Source organism: Epinephelus lanceolatus, chromosome 21, assembly GCF_041903045.1.
Source record: "Epinephelus lanceolatus isolate andai-2023 chromosome 21, ASM4190304v1, whole genome shotgun sequence".
Lineage (NCBI taxonomy): Eukaryota > Metazoa > Chordata > Actinopteri > Perciformes > Serranidae > Epinephelus > Epinephelus lanceolatus.
Genome location: NC_135754.1, coordinates 5,128,265 through 5,149,943, shown reverse-complemented (window position 1 = coordinate 5,149,943; position 21,679 = coordinate 5,128,265). Strand labels below are relative to the sequence as shown.

The following is a 21,679-nucleotide window of genomic DNA, read 5'->3' as shown; positions in this document are numbered from 1 at the left end:
TAATGATGATGGACTTCTTGAAGCACGTGGGTATGACAGACTGAGTCAGTGACCGGTTGAATGGTGTTGTGAACACCAGCGCTAGTCAGTCATAGGGGTGGTCGATATATTGACTATCCTCCATCTAGCACTGCTTGTTCCTTATGGGATGTATAAAATGACTATATCATGAACATCAAGTATGAATAGTCACTTTTTTTTTAAGACACCAGCATGAGACACACTTTGGCGTTTCGGTTCCCACGCTCTCTCCTATGGCTCTGTCTCCCTCTCACACACACACACACACACACACACACACACACACACATACACAAAGGAAGACTCGAAAACCTGATATGTCACATACATGTCATATACATATATGTCACACTCCTCCACCCATCCAGGTCACTTTCTCCTGAGCAGCAGTGTGTAAGCAGGCGTAGTGTGTCTTTTGTGTAAGCAGGCGTAGTGCGTCTTTTCTGCAGAGCTCCAGACCGCTACTATTAAGTCGCATTTTGTGACCATGGAGCACCAGTGCAACTTGCAAATATCATTAATATATTAACTAGAGAGCTGTTAGCTTGTTTTCAGGTTACTGTAAATAAATCCTTACATTCATTCATTTTTTATTTCTGTGTCTTGCCATATATTTGGCCCATCCTTCATGGGATTACAAGACACCACATTTAATGGTGCCACGGTAACAGTTTAACTTAATGAGTTTAACAATAGCGTGAGCAGATGGAGCATGTGTTATGTACCTGCAGGGCTCCAGACCACGACTCTTTAGTCACACTTTGCTACCAGTGCAACTTGCAAATACTATTAATGTATGAACCGAAGAGCTGTTAGTTTTCAGCTCACTGTGAATAAATCCTTACTTTTAAAGGCCCAGTGGCAACAGTTTAACTTTCTGCTAACTGCTAACATCTAACTGTTGACTGGAAGCTTCAAGTTTACAGCAAAAACATCAACACTTGCAGCCCGAGATGAGCCAGGTGCTTCAAAATACAAGCACCAGTAGTTCTCTTTTGAGTTATGAAATTATAACAATACTTAATAACTATAACAACAGTATTTTATTTAACTTTATTGTAATGGTACTTTAACTTTATAATTACAGTACTTTATTTAATTTCATTATGACAGTAGCCACTTTATTTAACTTAATTGTAGCTGTAGCTCATTTCATAATTTTGTATTTTAGTAGTCTACACCCACTGATAACGTCTGGTCCTGCTGCTTTCTTGGTATTCACATGCTTGCAAGCTCTCCTGACATCATGGTCAGAAAGGGAGATGGGTGTGAATGGTTCAACCACCCATTGATTAACCTCTGCCTCAGCTAGGAAAGATTAACAGTTAGTTGCTTTTTTAACTGAAAGGACTGTGTGCATTTGTATTGTTTTGAGAGATTTCTTTCTGCTTTCCCGTGTGACCTTTTCAGACAAATGATAATGATGATCAGCTAATTGAATAAGCAATTTGTATAAATTAATCATTCAATTTATACTTGCAATCTAAGTGTAATTGATATTTAATTTACTAAGGTGGCAGTTAATCAAGGAATCTCAGACAGGAAAATGCAGTGAAGGAGTGCTGAATAAGTACAATCCAGTGTTGGCATTTGTCTGAGATCAGCAACCTAAAATTTAAAATGATATTACAGTGATGCTGCACAGAAATACTCATGACTTTATAAGTAAGACTGTAATTTAACACCAGGAATCTAATGCTAATAGCTATAACCTAAAACACAAATTTTCTTAAACACGTAAAATTTATTTTTTTCTACACAAACACTAGCCTTGTAATGCTAACAGTTGAAATTTAAGAAAAATCTTCTTCAAATTTTCTTTGTCAAATTTTTCCCCTCAAATATAAAACTCATTCAAGGTGCCTTTTGGCATTATGCCTTATTTCTCTTAGGGACTGAGATGCCATCCATGGACAGCAATATCCCCCTGTGACAGCAGTTAGCACTGCAGAGCCCTACTGCTGTTTTCTCTGAGCGCTATCATATATGGGACACTTCACATGAAGTTAGACTCTACAGAGTTTACTTGTGTCTTTGAGAGGCTGCAGCCAGCCTCTGGGACCAGAGCAAAATACAGCACTGCAGCAGCAACCTGTCAGTGTGTGTTGGTTCTATGCCATAGGTAGGTCTCCTAGAAATAGGCTGCCAGTGCAGCCAGCCAGCCATCCACACCTCACATCAGCCATGATGTATGAGATGCTACACTGAGCCCATTATTCAAACTCTTTGCATGCTCTGCTCTCCCTCTCTGACACACTCTCACACACATAAAATCACATGCTCACCTGCTCAACTCACATTATGTAGGTTGCTGCGACAACTGCTAAGGGTCACAGCATAGAAAAAAGAAAATCTTTATCCTACTTTTCCCTGTTTTAAAAAGCAGGACAACAGGGAGCACAGGGTTTGTACAGAACAGGCTCCTATGAAAAGGCTGCAATGTGCACTGGCTTACACTGATGCCAGTTTCATTTTACCTTGGTTAGTATCTTTATTTAACTAAAGACCAAATGAGCTGGTAACATTTTGTCATAAACATAATGAAATTTCATTTGTGATACAATCAAAAAAAAAAAGAGAGAGAATATTTATTACATTTTTACTGCTTTACTAACTGATTGGTCAACAACACTCCTATTTTTCACAAAGACTGGCAGGATATAAAGAGGGCACTATAACTGCATACCCGCAGGGGTAGTAACTTGAAATTCCAAGAGGTCCAGTTCTTCCCAGCAAAGGTCTGAACCTCATAATGTCTAAACTGCATGTAATGGTTTTTGTGTAAATATATCAATCATCCAGGAGCATCACTCTTAACATTAAATGACGTAATTCCTGCAAGCAAAAGAATACCACAGTGGCAAGGCCAGTTGTGTAGCAGAGGGTATACAGAGTATACCCACTTCTTTTTCTGGCCTGTTACAGTATACCCAACTTTAAGCCAAAAAACTATTGGAATATATAGGACAATATACCTACTTCCTCCTTAGAAACCTACATATCTACCTAATGGGTTACCCTCCTCATCAACTACCAACACCACAAGACTGTCTCTCTGTCAATAGTATTGATGGTGAAATATGGACAGAAATCTGGGCCGAGACTTCCTCCTCTGTGTGATAGTCATATCAGCTAATTTCCACAAATAAATAAATATCCTATCTGTTTGCATATGAATGCAGATAAATTTAAAAACAGCTAATATAGAGTTAAATTGTGATCAGACGATAGCTGATGGGTTCTGAGATTGCATTTAGGCCAATACGTTCCACCTCTTCACACAGACTGTTTACCTGCCGGTGAAACGTGATTGGCTGCACCCAATGTCTATAACCACAATCATCTGCAAAAAACAACACCCTGCAAATATATTATTATTCCCATTAATTTATCAGAAATTGGTCATGGGTCCAGACAAAACCTCCACTTGGCCTTGGTCTGGACCAAGGTCTGCCATTTTGTGATACCAGATGTACAGCCCTGCTAGATTTTAGGCTGTAGCCTCCTCAGGCATAGCAGTGCAGGCACAGATGCTGAATAATGTTGTTAACCAACATCAACCAAAGTAGGATGTTCATCATCCTAGTTTAGCTTGTTAGCATGCTAAGATTTGAAAATTAACAGTAAACACAGAGCACAGTTGGAGCTGATGGGATTGTCATTAGCTTTGTGGTTAGCTGGTCATAAACAGAAGTATTGGACAAACCAAAATGTAGATGTGATGATGGCAATAGAGGTAAAGACAGGTGATCACCAAAGTTATTATAATTCATCACCCTTATTTATTCAACATGAATGTCTGAATCAAATCATGGCAATTCTTCCAATAATTGTTATGATACTAGACTTTGAATGAAAAATGTCAGCCTCATTGGGATTCCCAATCAGTCACTAAAGTCATTAAGATTCTTTCTCTGAGGACCAAGAATGCCTTTTAAACATTTATAGCAATCTATCCAAAGATATTTCAGTCCAAACTGAAGAGGTGGACTGAGTGACCAAACAACCAACATTACCATCCCTGCGGCAGGAAATAAAAGGCAATAGTCATTAGAATGACAAGGGTGAAAAACCCTTTGTGACAGGTCTCTTGAATCATTGGTGTGCTCAGCAAATGTCATGGTGTTCTGTCCATTATGGCCTGAAAAACACAATCCCAGTGAAAATGGATGCTGTCCATCTTTTGCCCTCAGCCCTTCATTCTGTGTCCTCAGAGCAGATTTAAAATTCTATATGTTGATATTTTGACCTGAGGGTGGTGCTAGAGGGAAAACTATATGGAAATTATTCAAAACTGCAAAGTAGTTGCATATGGATGTGATTCTTCAGAGACAGGAATTGGGACTGGGTAGCTGTTCAGACAACAAGAAGAGTCGGTTTGTGTTTATGGTTTAGTAACTGCATCATTTAGTAACTGCAGCAAGAGAATAACAGTGTGACTTCACAATTACATGTCATGGTTCCTCAGTCACAGAGCCTCCTCTCATCTGCCCTGCACTTTCATCTCATTTCATTTTTCTCCCTCCTCTCCGCACTTCTCGCCAGCCTTGTTCCTTTCCTCTCCTTTCTTCCCATCTACTCTGCACTAGAACATTCCGCTATGATCAATCAGATTACATAAGAGCACTGCAGTGAGAAGCAGCAAGGAAGAGAGAAACAGACTACAGAGAAGTGAGGGGTGCCATGCCATCTCACTTTCACTCTTTTATACTACTACTTCTACCCCTCTCACACACACACACACACACACACACACACACACACACACAGACATCTGATCCTATCTGCAAGTGTCCACACTGCAGTGAGGGTCACACAAAGGTGGTTCCTTCAACTGTAAGAAAGTGCATTTGGCAGCTTGAAGAAAGTGAAAAGCAGGATTCATTCTGCTCCAGAGCACAGAAAGGCTATAAAATATCTAGAGGGTCAATGGAGCTGAATACCAATTACCCAACACTTACCAAACCAAGACATTTCTATGTATGGCGATTGTACCGCCTTAAACTGTAATGCACTACAGAGGGTGGCAGCAGTAGCTCAGTCCATAGGGACTTGGGTTGGGAACTGGAGAGTCGCCTGTTCAAGTCAAATATGGAGCATGGACTGGTGGCTGGAGAGGTGCCAGTTTACTTCCTGGGCACTGCCGAGGTGCCCTTGGGCAAGGCACCGAACCCCCGAACCACTCGGGGCACCTAACCAAGGCAGCCCCCTCACTCTGACATCTCTCCACTTTGTGCATGTATAGGTCCTGTTTGCCCCTTGGGGATTAATAAAGTATATATATAAAAAAAAACTGCCATGCATATCACTAGGATGAAGCTGCCATCCATGGAGGACCTCCACCCAGCGGTGCAGGAAGACAGCTATCAGGATTATCAGAGACCACAATCATCCCTGCCACACACTGTTCTGTCTGCTGCTGTCTGGCAGAAGATACCGCAGCATCTACTGCACTGGCTCCACCTGCTTATTGACTCTCTGTTTACATCTCAGTATTATTACCCGTTTATACCTGTGAACATCACAGTATATTTAATTCACTACCGGTTTACTGCTGTTTTTATATTATATTATATTCTTATATTTTGCAGCTGCAATATTTTATGTTAGCTAAGAATTTCTTTTTTTGCTTCACCAACTCATTCTCATTCCCATGCCCCTCAGCATGTGACATCAACACACAGGGCACTACCATACCATCTGTATTTGAAGCACAGCTGAAACACTTTGTATCACATGGTAATTGTTTTGGTAAAACTTTTTCCTTAAAGGACCTCTTTCTTATCATTGATTTAAGTGATGACCCTGCCTAAGTGAGGTGTATTTAGATATTTCACATTAACTGATAAAAACAAAATTACAGAACAACTGATAAACTGTACGATTAACCCAAATAGTGATGCAGTCAATGCAGGAAGTTTGTGTAAAATGAGTGATTTGAATGAGTGTCGAGCAGTTTATTTACCTTGAATGTTGCATTGGAGATAATTTTTCCTGATATTTGTACTACCTTTTCATGTTTTTCTGTCTGCATTTTGTATATATATATATATATATATATATATTTTTAATCATGCATACTTACTTTTAACATACATACCTTTCTAATGCAAGACATTTTTAAGTTGTGACATAGGAATCAGAGCTGGCTTCACTGGAATTGTTGTGTGTATCACTAGAATTACCGCTTTGCGGTTGCATGCCTCCAAGAACCCTTCAAGTTGCACTTACAGTTTACAACCATATTTGTAAACACATGGATGCTTCACACACATCCTCCCTCCACCAGGACAGAAGATCCATACAATCAGCAGTTTCAAGGGGGACACCCAAGATGAGTGTGACCAATTCAGTATCTGACCAAATGTCTCTCCTTCTGTTCCTGAGATATGACATTGAGTAATGGCCAGAAAAGTGTTTTTGCAAATATTATGATGTCACAGTGGAGCTGACCTTTGAGCTTCTGTGTATACAATGTCGTTACTTTGTTATTTTATCCTATTTTATTGTGTTCACAAAATGAGATGGATGCAAGGTCACAGTGACATTTAACAGCCAAACTCTAATCGGTTCATCCTTGACTCAAAGTGGATGTTTGTACCTAAAATTCCCTCAAGGTGTTCTTGAGATATCGTGCTAAAGAGAATGATAAGGATGCAAGGTCATGGTTACCTTGTCCTATAACAACCAAAATATAATCTGTTCATCATTGATTACAAGTGAACGTTTGTGCCAAATTTGAAAAAAATCCCTCTACGCATACTTGAGACATTATTGGATGGACAACCATAAAACATAATGTATCCGGCCACAGCTATCGCCTCTGCAGAGGCAAAATAAAAAACTTGAAACACATGTGCATATAGAGATAATGAGCATGATTGCAGGCATGACCATGTTTTTGTACTTTGTCTTTTCTACATTTGAAATTTATAATACTGTTTGTAAACCAAAAATTCTGGCAATAAAAAATAACAAAAAAAAAAACAAAACAAAGGAAAAACATCACTGAAGCTGAAACATTAGCCTAAGGTGTGCTTTAAAACTCACTGCTTTGGTAAGAAAAGTGACTTCAATTAGCAAAACCTTCTTAATGGAGCTCATGCAGTTTTACCACAGGCAAACGCTGTTCAGCCACTGAGGCTAATGAATTCCAGGTGTACAGAATCATTACATGAATGCACACAGCACGTAAAAGCAGCTACACAGCAGATCTTCAGAGTCAACATGGCAGAGAAAAGAGTGACATAATAAGAACAGTTGTTAGTTCAGTTTTGTGAGGAATACAAACAAGAAGGCAATTCAAGAGGAGCAAACAGTTCATCCTTAGTTGAACGGGTACAGGGATGGAATTTGCTGGAACACAGATTTGTTTAAAGCCAAATATTTAGACTGTATACTTGATTAATGACTGGCGAGACAATTTATAATAGCAGATTTTTAAAAAATGACTTGCCTGTGGGAGCAGTCCAAGTAGCAGAAGAGCATGGCAGCCAGACAGAACAAGAGCAAAAGCAAGATTTAACAGAAAACTAGAGCTAGACTGATAAATGGCCAGGTCTCATCAGCCAATATTAGCCCAGTATTAGCTTATTACAGATTTATCACCATCTGTGTATATGTCAGCTGGTAAGTAACTATTAACTGCAGTACAGAAATTCCTAATTAGGTTTAAGGTAGTACTGCACGATTTGATAAAAATGTGCGATTGCGATTTGAGTGGACAATATCGTGATTTGCGATTGCGTTTGTGATTGCGATTGCGATTACAGTATAATTTTAAAAAATGGTATAATTTTCTTGCTTGATTCATTGTTTCCCCTACATTATATTAGGGGGGCAATGACCTGACCTGATAGAGTTATTGTTATGGACAGTGTGTTAATGACCATCAAAAGACTGTGCACAGTCAAACACGCTGCTCACATAGCAGCGTAGCACAGCACTTTACCTACAGCGGAGCGAGCCTGTGTTGCGGTTATTGTCTACAGGAAGTCACCAGGGACTTGCATGCCACCCAGCTGTCACACCGAGCTTCAGAGAGCCGGGCATGAGAACAGGTTGGCAGACGGACAGGTGTCAGATCTGTGCAGAGCACCAGAACAAAAACACTGACACATCACAGACAGAATGAAAATAACATCCAAAACATAAGTTTCACTGTCAGCAGTTTCTGTGACATGTGAAACACTTTCAAAACTAGCAAACTCACCCAAGGCCACAGTGTCAACACAACATGCAGCATGTGAATGCATGGCACATGTAAATACATAACCTATCGCCGCTCAAGCTCTCTTTTGCGATACCTTTATCGCGCATGGTTATATCATGATGAAGGTAGATTTTTGATATACTGTGCAGCCCTAGACTGTGTGTGTGTTTGCCTGTGTATACATATACAGCAACATAGACTACATCCTCCAAATAATCAGTTGAATAAATACCTCTCTAAAACATTCTGAACAATAAATGAACATTTTAATCTTTGTGAAGGGAGGGTTTATTACAGAACTGTCGAATTAGACTTGGTTAGCTTTAGCTAGGTGGACCTAATAAAGTGGGTACTGGGTGTAGATTTAAGCCCCTTTGGAAGCACATATGTGGACTGGAACACTGTGGTGATAACATGAGACACAACATGCTCACTGTACATCAGTACTGAGGGACTCCGAGGAAGGAATGTGGAGAACAGTCTGACAGATTGATTTGAACACTGGTCTTGAGGTAGAGCTAAGTCTGAACTGGCCAGACTGGGACAAGGCTTGTCCGGAGGCCTCAGTTTCCATGGTAACTTAGGTCAGACTGATTTAAACCTACATTATGAAATGGGATTTCTTAACACTTAGCCTGGTTTAACTGTAAATCTAGCTTTATTACACATCACTCTGTTCATGTATGTTTTCTGTCATTGTTGCACTGTTACCTACTGTATTAGCTATCATGTCACTGCTGATAATACTGGGAAACCTTCATCCCCTGCTGCAAGTCTGACTCATGTCTCATCCTCTTTCACTCTGTTCATCCTTTGAACCTTTTAAAGGTCACCTTCAAAGCACGCTTCACTTTTAAAGCTCATGCCCCTCCGCACAAACACAGGCCTCTGTACCTGGGGCAACACTGCTGTCTCTCACCTTCTGACCCTTTAATCACCCTGTTCTCCCTGTCTGACGGTGATACCTTCCTTTCTGCTTTATTTGCATGACTGTGATCCACAAACAACTTTGCGAAAGTTTGAGCTATGTATTCGGCTCGTATTCTCTGTTTCTACGCCACAGTCTGGAGTCTGGATATCTGTGAATTATCTGACTGATGTTTATTACAAAAGAGGGTTCCAAAATTATTTATAAAATTATTTTATTGCGATACAATAAACTTGCTGTTTACTGTTTGTCACATTCCTCAAATTGCTAAATGTGTTTTTTTTTTTTGTTTTGTTTTGTTTTGTTTTTTTTGGCGCAGTAAAGTAGGCTGGATTATATCCTGCTGTATGAGTCTCTTGGCTGTTGGAACACTTCTATCAGATGGGCATGGATCTCAGTATAATTATCCGTACAGAACAGCAAGGCTCAGCTCAAGTACACTGACACATAATCAAGGATACAAGCGAACATAAACACTTATAGGAGTTGGTGTTATTCTGTTGGTGTTATTCTGTATTTTTCCTCTCATCAACAAATCCCATGAAAAGATCAACAATGTGATAATATGTCTGTCTCTCGATACTTTCTTACTTCCCTACGATGTCTGAGGCTCTCATCACCAAGCCCATTGGTTTCGATTGAAGAGCATGACTCAAGCAGGAGGAAATGGTGTATGTTTGATTGAGTAAAAAATGAAATACACTGTGTTCATGGTAATTAGGCTTATCAAGATAGTCGGAGTTACCAGTGTTACAGTGTTTGGACATACACCGATTACACTTCGATTGCAATACTTGCCACCACACCCACCATTGTTTTGCTTTGTTTAATAGAAATTAAACCCATTAGCTCATTATCACATGTCAGTGCCAACATTTATAAAAATAAAAATACTCTCATTTGTAAAATACTAAGCATGTCATCAATACTTAGTCAGATGACTGACGCCACAATTGAGCCTTCGCTAACCCCAGCAAAAACAGGTTAAGAAGATGAAGATAATTAGAGGCTAAGGCCAAACTATAGGCCACAGTGTAAAACTGAACCGTTATATCACTGGTGATCGAGACCGAAGTCATTGAATATAAAGGAAAACTGCCGATATTCAACCAGCTGTGTGTCATCACAGTGTGTGCAGATGAACAGTGTTTGGCTTCCCCCGTGCCACCAGCCACCAGACCTCTGCCGCTGAACCGGCTGGAGCTCCGGGGGTAGTCAAACACTATTCATCTGCACACACTGTGATTACACACAGCTGGTTGAATATTTGCAGTGTTTCCCTGCTTCCCTTCACTGGTTCCTGAAAAGCAGGGTAGGTCTTTATGTAGTATTATAATCATTAAAAAGTAAAAGTAGCATGTGCATACACTCAGTAGGCTATATCTTCAGTAGCTAGCAAGCCAACCCTACAATTTTCGGAGTTGGGTTTTGGTTTTGGAATGGGAAGTATCATTATTACGTGCCCCAGGCACAACATTCAGCTCGAAATCCACAAAAACAGCCTTAAAAAGTGAAGGAAATTTGGAGAAAAAATGGCATGAAAGTCTATGGAGCACAGCCGTGCAGTTCTTGGACCCTTGTCAGAGCTGGCTGATGCTATGCTATGATTGGCCAGTCTGTGTTCACAGGTTGGGACTTGAAGTGAAGGGCTCTGCCAGAAGCAAGCTCGGACCTTATGCACAAGGTAACAGTCATGGACGTAAACAACTGGAGTGACTCCAACCTGAATTCTGAGGAGACCAAAAGGTTGACAGAGGAAGAAGCAGTCAGGGTGGAGAGAGCACCTATAAGCAAAGAGGGAGATGAAGAGGAGAAAGAGGCCACAGCAGAGTCCAAGCCGCAACTTAGTCTCGCCACCAGACAATCAGAGATCTCCGCCTTCTGATAGTCTGGGGACACTCCTTTCTAAAATGTGTTTAACACACCGGAGAAAACAGCCGGCTACAAAGCAACGCCTCTTGCATTTTTTTAAAAGGACACGCCCTCCCGGAAATGTCCCCTTTTCTCGTCCACAAGGAAACAAACACACAGAGAGCTTGAAAATGGATGCCGAGAGATTTAACTCCGTTTTATCAAACGTGTGCTCAATCCACAAGATTGTGGAAATGAAGGACTTACAGCGACTTTGTTTAAACTTTTAAGGCAGTCAGACTATGTTTACGAGCACAAGAGCTCAGCGAGCCACCGAAGGACCGCCCTGCAGATTTACTATTGGTTCTGCAACATAGGGAGATTTTTTAAACTCTGAAATTATATCCGCCCATCTAAACACAAAATCAGGGAGAAAGACATCAGTCTTTAGTTAAGCAAAGCGTCTACACACACAATATTTGTTAATAGATAGCCTACATTAATTGATGGTTTGTGTCTGCACATGGGATTTGTTGTTGAATAAGAAATATAGAGGATTTCAGGTACCACTTAATTTGAAATTCTACTTTGAAGTGATCTAATAATGCTACAACTCTGAGTTCAGTCTTCTCCTTAGAAGCAGCTGATGAGACTCATGGGTACTTTAGAATCTAGAGCCATTCTACATCACACTGGGGGAAAAGATACAATTGGTCAGAAATGTAGATGTATGTTTCCCTTTCTTTTCCATCAAGCAAAACCATTTCCCCCCATCGATTGATTTTCCATCTCAAAACTGGAAAAGCAACTTGCAACACTGTGGGAATCTCACATCATGTCAAACATATGAACCATAACACCATATTTTTATTAAAACAATGTTCTGTAATACACGATGTGAGCGCTGCTGTATAACACAAAAAGCACACTCAGCTGTTCACTAGCCAGCATGCACACACAGTAATAACCACAGACACACACTGGCTCTAAATCACAGCAGTGCATTGACCAATATGATGTCCAACATTAATTATGAATCCACCAATCAGCCTCACCACTCCTTTTGAATTATTCAGTAGTGGCACACAAGGTTTAATTGAGCCTGACCGGACCTGAAGAAGAGCAGTCAACCACTCCTGTGATTGACTGTGTGTGTGTGTGTGTGTGTGTGTGTGTGGGAGATGAGTGGAGGAGGGACAAAGACAGCAACACAGAAGCCTCCCCGTTTCCTGATCTGCTGTTGGTGCAAATTCAACACGTCCTCCATCTTTACCTGTTGTCTTGATAAATTCAGTAGACTATAATGCTCATATCCATCAGTATGACATGTTATATTTATCACGCTGCTGCTCTCATTCTTTAAATACAGTTTTCATTCACAGAGCCTCTTTACCTGCTTCCACACACTCCACACAACCCTCCAAGCCAACAGCACAACAACCGTCTACCAACATGTTAAACTAACTTGCATGCTAAGTGTACAAAATACCCATGAAACCAGTAGAGGTTATTCTTCTCCATTAACAAGACTTTAGCCTCTAGTTTAAGTGCAGTGCTCCAGCGCATAACCAGTGTCCTAACAACCAATGTTAGAGCACATCACTGCAGTGTGGTACACACAACTACAGTATCTACACACCACAGGAAATCACAGGCACCTCACCTAACCCATTCAGCAAAATTAGGGATGTCAGTTTTGGTTAATGTTGCCTGACACCCATTAATCTTTAATTAAGTGGTTAATTTAAAAAAAAAACAAAAAAAAAAACACACACACACACAAAATTATGTGAAATACAAGAGGCCTCCTGTTTGGGTCTGGCGCGCCACTGACTCAGTGTGCTTTAGCACTGCACTTTAAAGTGCTATCCATGTAGACGTGGTGCAGTTTTAATGTTCTGTGTTGTAAATGTCTTGCATTTTATTTCATTTTATGTTGGCTTTACTGACAGAAAGCTGGTGAGCCACTTAAACATATGGAAACATAGTGCCCAGAGCCCACTCTCTGGTCTCTACTGGTTACCTAATGTTAGCCTTGGCCACTCTGCACTGGGCACCAGCTGGGTAAGGAGGGAGCTAGCCAGCAGCTGCGTTCATTCACAAATACCATTGGTAACACTGCTGGCGGCGGGTTGACATTGCTGCGGACACATCATGGCCACCCCCGGTCTCCCCCTAGGTAGTCCCAGTGAGTAAGCAGCTACATCTTGTGCTGCAAACCCCTTTAGCATTGTTACCTATGTTAGCACCACTAGCTGTGCTGACACTCCTAACCTAATAGCAGTCAATGCTAAAGGGGATTTGTGGCTCAAAACTGACCCACTTACTCACCAGGGTGACCTGGGGGAGACCAGAGAGTGGGCACAATGTTTCCACAGCAACACTGTTGGGTGGGGATGGTGTTACTAGCGGAAATTAACAAATTAGTGGTGTTGCTTGCTAGCTCCCACCCAACCTGGCTGCGCAATGCAGAATGGCCAAGACTAGCTAACAAGTGGAGACCAGAGGGTGGAGTACCGGTTACAATGGTTCTATATGTTAAGACAATTAGCCAGCTGTCTTTTTCCAAGCAGACCCAGGTGATGCATAGTGCAGTGAACTAGAGAGAGCAGCATGCATAATCAGTCAAAAGTATTCTCAGTGGTGATCCGATAAATGGTCAACCCCTGACATCCCTAGCCAGAATAAATGCTGGCACTGTACATTTCTACAAACCACTAATGCATTATATTTGTTCATTTGTACTAGGGCTGGGTATCGAATCAGATTTTCCAGATTGATTCGATTCGATTTTCAAGGACTCAGTTCGATTCATTTCACGATTCAATTCGATTCGATTTAATTCAGTTTAATATCGATTCAGTCAAGTATATTTCAATTATGATACAAAATTTGCTTGGATATTAAGATATTTTCTGAGAACTAACAAAGTATATTTAACAAGGAACCCTCTGACCTGGTGCATTACTATTAAAAATACTGTTTACATTAAGAATTGACCCCAAAGCAGTACATTAGTCATCATGTACTTTAATTTTAACATTACCTGACACATACAAAATAAATATTTTAAATTAAATCTAATCACAAGGCAGACAATTTAAATAGAGTGGCTACAAAAAATGTAAACAAAGGACATCCACAAGTTTGCTGCCTGTAACCGTCTTATAAAGCTTTTGTGCAATACACTACAGTGGTTGTGATGCACACATTGACTGTATCAGAAGAAAAACAATGTAGGTGAACCCTGCAGCAAGTGAATCCTCAGAGAGGATCTTTGCCTCCCAGTTTGTTCCTGGCGGCAGAGCAGAGTGAGCCTTCTTTCTTCTTAGAGGATCTTTGTCTCATGAGAGCAGGCACTAACAGCTCTGTGTCCGCAGTGTAAACAACTTCGCTGGCAATTTGACAGTCATTAGAAGTACATTATGACCCTTTGTCAAAGTTTCTGTGTGGTACCTGTGTTGTACATGAGCTAACGTTAGCGGCTAAGGAAGGACTGAGAGACTGCCCGGTGTGTGTGTGTGTCTGAGGAGTGTCAGTATGTTAGCTTGTTAGCCGTAATGTTAGCCTTGCTGTTTGTCATGTTAACGTTATCGTCGGCAGCCCTGAATAGCTTGTAAAGCTTTAGCATAGTTAGTTAACACATTTGTTATCGGCCCATGTGTTTACTGCTACAGAAAATTAATAAATCTTGGGTTTATTTGCACAACGTCGCCTCTCTGCCGTCTTTTATCACGCTTGCTAACGCTAAGTTAACTTTACCTGCAGATCTGTATGAGGCACAAACTGAGGCTACAGTTAGCAGTGTGCTGATGCCTAATGGTATTTCTTAATCTTTTCTGTGAAACTGATGTGCATTTAATAAACATGCGTACATTATTAGCGTTATATTTTTAGGGGAAAATGCGAGTGAGAAAAATGCACCGTAGACCCATGTCTTTAGTGGACGCGCTCCCACCATTAGGTTCGTTCGAGATGAGCCAGTCCTGCGCAGATTCGATCACCGGCGATCGGCACACAATGCATGCCGGTTAGTTTTGTGTCCGACTTCATCCCGACTTGCTCTGACGTATTACAAAAGTCAGATGTCGACTCAACAAGATGACGTTTTAGATAAACTACTCATTTTTGTTGAATTCTAGAGATTAAGATTATATTTGTCTGATCTGAAGGTTGATTCTGTGAACAGAAAACATGTTGTGTGACTGATGGTGAAAACAAACTGATATATGGGTCTGATCACTTTTTTAATGAACTGACATCATTCCAGACAGGATGTAAGTGTGTCTGTGACTTCCTGCACGGACTGAAGGCTGCTGGAAACTGTCGGGAAACTGTCCGACTTCACCGCAGCTTTTTGTCACCCAGCTGCGGCCGCCTGCTCTACTTTTCAGGCGAGGCGCAGTTCATCTCGAACGAGCCTATTGTTTGCTGCTCTGTCTTCATTCAGTGTCCGGCTGTCTTGCGAGATCTCTCGCCATGACCACAGGTGCTAAATGGTGATCGCGCTAAATGCTGATATCTGGGTTGATAGTACTGCTGCTGCAGTCTGCTACCGGCTGTACAACACGTCCACGGAGGAAAATAAATAGTTATAGTAAAAGATCGATTTTTTAATTAATGAATCGATATTGTGCCATTTAAAGGAAAATCAATTTGAATCGATTAAATCGATTTTTTCAACCCAGCTCTAGATTGTACATTTGTTACATTGCTATGCATTAAAACTTTGCTGCAGTTAACGTGGTTAGGTTTAGGCACATAAAAACACCTGGTTATGGTTAGCAGAGGATTATGACTTGGCTTGAAATACCTGTTTTGGGTGGCACAGTCTCAGCTGGGAATGCAGAAATGTCTCAGTAAAAAGCAACCGCTTTTTGTGCCATTTTCCCTGTTGGAAAAACAGCAATGGGGTTTCTAAAAATCACCCAGGTTTGGTGCCTAAAAAGCTGCTAGAAACATATTGATGACTTGCTGAAATACGTACAACCAGTTATGCTGATGTTGGTCTGCAGTGGTCTGTAGCTTGGCGGGCCATCCACCATCCCCTCTACCTTCTGATAAAAAAAAAAAAAAAATCAGCTCATATACTCTGTCACTTTAGAAAAGTTGATATGATACGTAAAGGACGTACAAATGTAGCGTATCTGTGGTTTGCAAACATACAATGGCAACATTTTCTTCAGGTGACTGGACTGACTCAACATATATTTAGAAGAGTTCCCCATTAGGCCTGTAACAACAGTGCAGGCACACAGGCAGTTCTGTAATGCACAATGTGACAGTCATCTGACAGTACCTGAGGTGGAAAACATCCAAAAATAGCTAAAGAAGTTATTTTCTGCTTTTCAAAGGCAAAAATTAATCAGATCTTGTGTTCATTCACTGCCTTATCAAGAGCCTTCACTTTCAGAGGGAAGAACGGACAGCTCACATCAAACAAATACTGTATAGTCTCAGTTGTTTAACCACACACACAACACAACATACACTATCATTGGAAGATTTTAAGGTGTTAAAAAAGATTCTTCTCAGATAAGATCAGTCTATTCCCCTCACGGTGTGACTGGGGGGAAAAAAAGGTTGAAAAACCCTTGTACAGCCCCAGTAGCCTAATAATCAGACCAAAACTCTCCCTATATTATATTAGATTCATTTCAGCTGCATGGATGAATAAATGAACATCCAACAAAACATGAATTGAATTACATACAGCATGTGAATGAAGAGGACAAAGAGGAAAGTTCCATCTTAGTGTCCTCTCAGTCAATGTTTGTGCAAGTCAGATAAAACAGAGAAATGACCTTGTAAGACTTCCAGAGAGAGAGGCCGCGGTTATGAAGCATACTGCAAATATGTTGTTTGTGTCGTTGACAAAATCCTTGTATTGGCTGAATTTATTTATTATTTGGTATGAGATTTGTACAGGGAGCATGAGAGTGTAAGAGAGCAGGCGTCTCTTGTATTCACAGCAGGTAAAGACTTAACTATCTGCATTGCTTTTTTTGACTGTTTGTTTTTTGGCAAATGATTCGAAGCAATCCAAATCCAGCAAAGTTGAAAATGATTAACTTTCAACGATTGATGTTAACGGTTAGCCGTTAAATTGGTTAACTGCCAAGAACATTTCTGACTAGTTACACTGCACACCCCCGGATCTGGTGGGAGCCAGCTAGCTGCATTAAGATGCAGAAACATGAAACCCGCTGCTCATCCTCCAGTCTCTGCTGGTTAGCTAGCATTGTCCACTCTGCACTGCGCACCAGCCAGATTGGGTGGGACGTAGCAGTTCATTCAGTGATCACCACTAGCAATACCATCCCCACTCAACAGCAATGCTGTGGAAACATTGTGCTCACCCTCCTGTCTCCCCACCTGGTCACCCTGGTGAGTGAGCAGCTTAATTTTGAGCCACAACCCCCCTTTAGCATCTTATCAATGTTAGCTAGGTTAGCACAATTAGCAGTGTCAGCACAGGTGGTGGTGCTGACATAGTTAACAATGCTGAAGGGGTTTTGTGGCTCAAAATGAAGTCACTTACTCACCAGGGCTTCCTGAGGGGAACCAAAACTCCCATCCCTACTTTCAACCCCTCCCCTTTCTTTTCTGGTCAGCTCTATATTGCCTGGAATCCCTGGGCCCCCATGAATGCTGCTCAACCTTTCAGCCAATTTTTCCAGTGGTCATTCTCGGTATTGCAGCCAAAAAATTCCCTGTGGCCCAAAAAGCATTTTCCCCACATGCCACCATTATAAAAGAGATGTCTGTAAAACTGTTGACACTATTGTACATCTCAAACTGTAAACAAGGTCACTCACTTATGACTGTGTCTATTATGAATTTTTTCATCCATGGTGGTTTTATATTTGTTAAACTTTCCTGGAGCCAAGAAAAGCGATTTAAAAGTTTGTGATGTCATCACGATATTAAGTCTATGAGCTGAGGGGGAACTCTGGGGTGGCACCAGCGGGGGGAAACATCACTGTACATATTCTGTGGGCTGCATACCATGGAAGTAAACCTGGACGCTAGAAACTTTTTTTGGCATATGCGCCAGGCGAGCAACTCGAAAGAATTAGTCTCATTTTGACATTCAGTATTTAGGTATTATCATAGATCTTTAGGAATACCTTAATGCCTTGCTAATCAATGTGCTTGTGTCCCATGGAAAATGAATGGTACTGTGTGGTTAGATGGAACACGAAGTGTGTTTTGGAGGTTACCCAATTGCATATAAAGTCAATGGGAAGTCTGTCTTTGTCTCTAGTCTCTTAGTAATTGTGCTGTCATGTCTGACTAAAGACTGATGACCTCTGTCTGAATGACAAATAATCATCACTCCAACAGTCAACCTGCCTCCAATGCTTTGTATTCCATGTCTGAAAAGTGCTCAAGCCCACTGGAGAGTAGTGATTTGACTGACTGACATTTCTTTTACTCTTATGGTAGGATCGACCTTAAAGCCATAAGGATGGTGCACCGCGCCCTGTCAGCCCTGATCACATACTGTGTGTGGGTGGGTTCTAGCAGATCTGAAATACAGGCAGAGTGTTTGGTTGATTGATAGTAAGGGAATGGTGTGGCTCAGAGAGAGGACATAACATTTATGAAACTAGGAGGGAAGTCATTAAACTTTCATATTGAGTAAAGGGCTCATCAGTTTCTTTGTGTGCGTGCGTGTGTGTGCAGTGCACTGACAGCTGATGGAGGACCATTGCTTTTTCTCCCCCTAATGCAACGCCCCCTCACCCCACCCTGCACCACACAGGACGATTTCTACACTGACTCCATCAGACGTCCCTGTATATATCTGGGCAAGTACAGGAAGTAAACAGTTACCATTACTGCAGTGGCGTCTCCCTACAATAGGCGCACATTTGAATGCAAGCTGTCCTACAAAGTGTACAATTTTCTACTTATACAAACTTTAACGTAGGACAGAAACTAATTGTGAAACAAGTACCGTCAGCGAAGTTGACTAGGGGTTGTGGTGGTCAAGCAAAATGAATTAACTCAATCAACTAACTGTGGTGTTATTATTAAATTTAACATTAGTCGCCCTAACTAGGGCAATGACCACAAAGTAAACATCATTCAGGTAGCATCACAAACAGAACACAATGTAGTCAACTGGCTAACCAACTGGTGACTCTCAGCCAAACACATCATGGTTGCTCTTGTAGTGACAACAGCTATTGAAAATCCGAACAGAACATCTAGGTGTCCAAGTAAAAACCTAATATTTTACTTGAATCAATTTAAATACATACCCATCCGGTAATAATGCCAACCATTTATCACAGTTACTAAGAGCAATCACAGATGCATTCGGCTCAAAGTCACCAGTTAACATGGATGTCTAACCAAACACCCGCAACTAGGGCAGGGTAGGCTATTGGTACTTGGTACCTTTAAAGGGATAGCTCAGTTCAGTTCAGATTTTTCAGGTTTTTTTTAAAGTGGGATTGTATAAGGTATTCATCCATAGACAGTATATTACCTATAGCAGATGTCAGTTAGCATGTCCCCACTTTGGAGAAGCAGGCGAAAGTCTGACAGAGAAGTTAAGCAATGTAGCTGTGGAAGGGTCAGCAACACAATGTATCTTGACCAACTTAAAACACGTCCCACCTAAAAAGAAATCCCTGTCAGTTTAAGAGTATGCCATAGGTAGAATATTTTCACTTCTTTACCTTTATGTCAGACAGTGATCTTTAACAGGTAAATGGAGCCAATTTCTTCAAAAACAGACTCCACTGAGGACTAGGGATGGGCATCAATTTTCGATTATCGATGATTGATTGATTGAAGGCTTTTGATCAATCACAAATAATTTTGATCGATAGTCGCAGTGTTTCCCCTACAATGCCTGGCATAGGTCCGGCGAGCCGCCATGCCAACGAGACCCCCCGCCCGGCGAGCCACCATGCCAACGAGACCCCCTGCCCGGCGAGTCGCCGTGCCAACGAGACCCTTCCGCCCGGTGAGCACAGCGGCTCGACGGGCCTACGAGACCCCCGCCGGACCTATGACAGGCAAAAAATCAGAAACAGACGGAGGCTCTCATCGCTCTCCAAAGCCTCGGCGGCTTCCCTTGAGGCTTCTGAAAACACTACGCCATTGAAAGACGGAGGTTTTGCTGAAAACTGAAGCCTGTAACTCTGGCTGGCAACAGTTGTAAACACCCAGGGGTGAACTGCGCATGCGTGCCATTCTTCCTCTTTGGCCTGGGGGGTTGAAGCTCAAAACTGGGGCAGCTGCGCTCTCTTGCGGCGACAGTCTGCACTGCGCTCTTTTGTTTTCTCTCTTTTGAAATACTCGCTCATCAATTAATCGATAATTGATCGTTAATTTTTTTGATGATCGAATAATGAATTTTGATCGTTTGCCCATCCCTACTGAGGACCGTGCTCACGTGTGCCTGCTTGTGCGCGAGACTAGCGAAAGCATGTGAACACACATGAAGGCGGTGCCCATGTCTCACGGTCTTGCGCAAGCGCACACACGTCAGCTCAGTGTACAGAGAGGCAGTTAGAGCTACATGCTACAATGAGGCTAAAAACAGAGTTTAAATGACATTTTTCCAAACAACTTTTTATGTTGGGGCTTCAGGACACTTGGATCACTACGGAAGAGCAGTATGGAGATATTTTGTGGTTTCAATTATGTGTTCTTGGACGTTTTAATCTGGGTCGCTGTCAGCCATTAGGTGTGCAGTTGTGCTGCTACCCACTCCCCCTTGGATCTCCGCAAGTGATGTGAGGACTCTAAAACTTCACCAGAGCCTCCCTCAGCATGAGGGTGAGTAGATAATGGCTGAATTTTCATTTTTGGGTGCACTATCCCTTTAAGGTCTGCCCAGTTAGCATGAGCTCATAGCAGTGGCTAATATCCAACACCGAATCCAAACAAACTCCAAACAAACTCACACTGACACCAATATTTAAAAGAATATTTTAACAATCGCAGAGGACTGCTTTGTTTAAAAAGCTTAATTACATCACTAACATCATTGTCATGTATGAAAACACCCAAAATGGACACCGTAAGCGGACAACTTGATGACTACAAGCGAATCATTTATATAACATTTGTTTAGGAATGATTCTTTCCCCAGCTTTTTGATACATATAAGCAGTTGATCACTGTAATGTGATCCCTGTAAGTAGTTTGCCCTGTAGTATAAAAATTAGACAACACTATACTATCACTGATGTATAAACAATACCTACCACAAAAGCCATACATTTCCCAGACATAAACTTGTATTCATAAAAACAGAATGACCTACATGTTTTTCTAGAGTGAGCCCAGTGAGCTATGGTGGAGTAAAAATGTGGAACAAATTGGGTATCACACCAGATCTAATTCAATTTTAATTCCTTTCATTTACATTAGAAGCATCATTTGATTGCTACAGTGGTGCACAATAGTGCAGCGGCTTGGAGCTCTCTTGTGCACCATGGGGAGTTTGTAGTTTCATTGCTTGCTCATATAATGACAAATAATATAGTTCTTCTTGATTTCTATGGGTTCGTGCTCTTTTCAGTTTAAGCTTTATTTTGAAGCACTTTGTGAAGTCTGTTTCAACATGAGTGCTACAAAACTAAATCATTGATTACTTTTTATGACGATGACATCACTGCCAGTGGTAGTGCACAGGTATA

General features: G+C 41.3%; 1 protein-coding gene across 1 annotated transcript in view; it reads right to left on the bottom strand.

Moving 5' to 3' along the window:
• ryr2a (ryanodine receptor 2a (cardiac)) overlaps positions 1-21,679 on the bottom strand; it is a 259,999-nt gene that overhangs the window by 220,150 nt on the left and 18,170 nt on the right. The window lies entirely within an intron of this gene.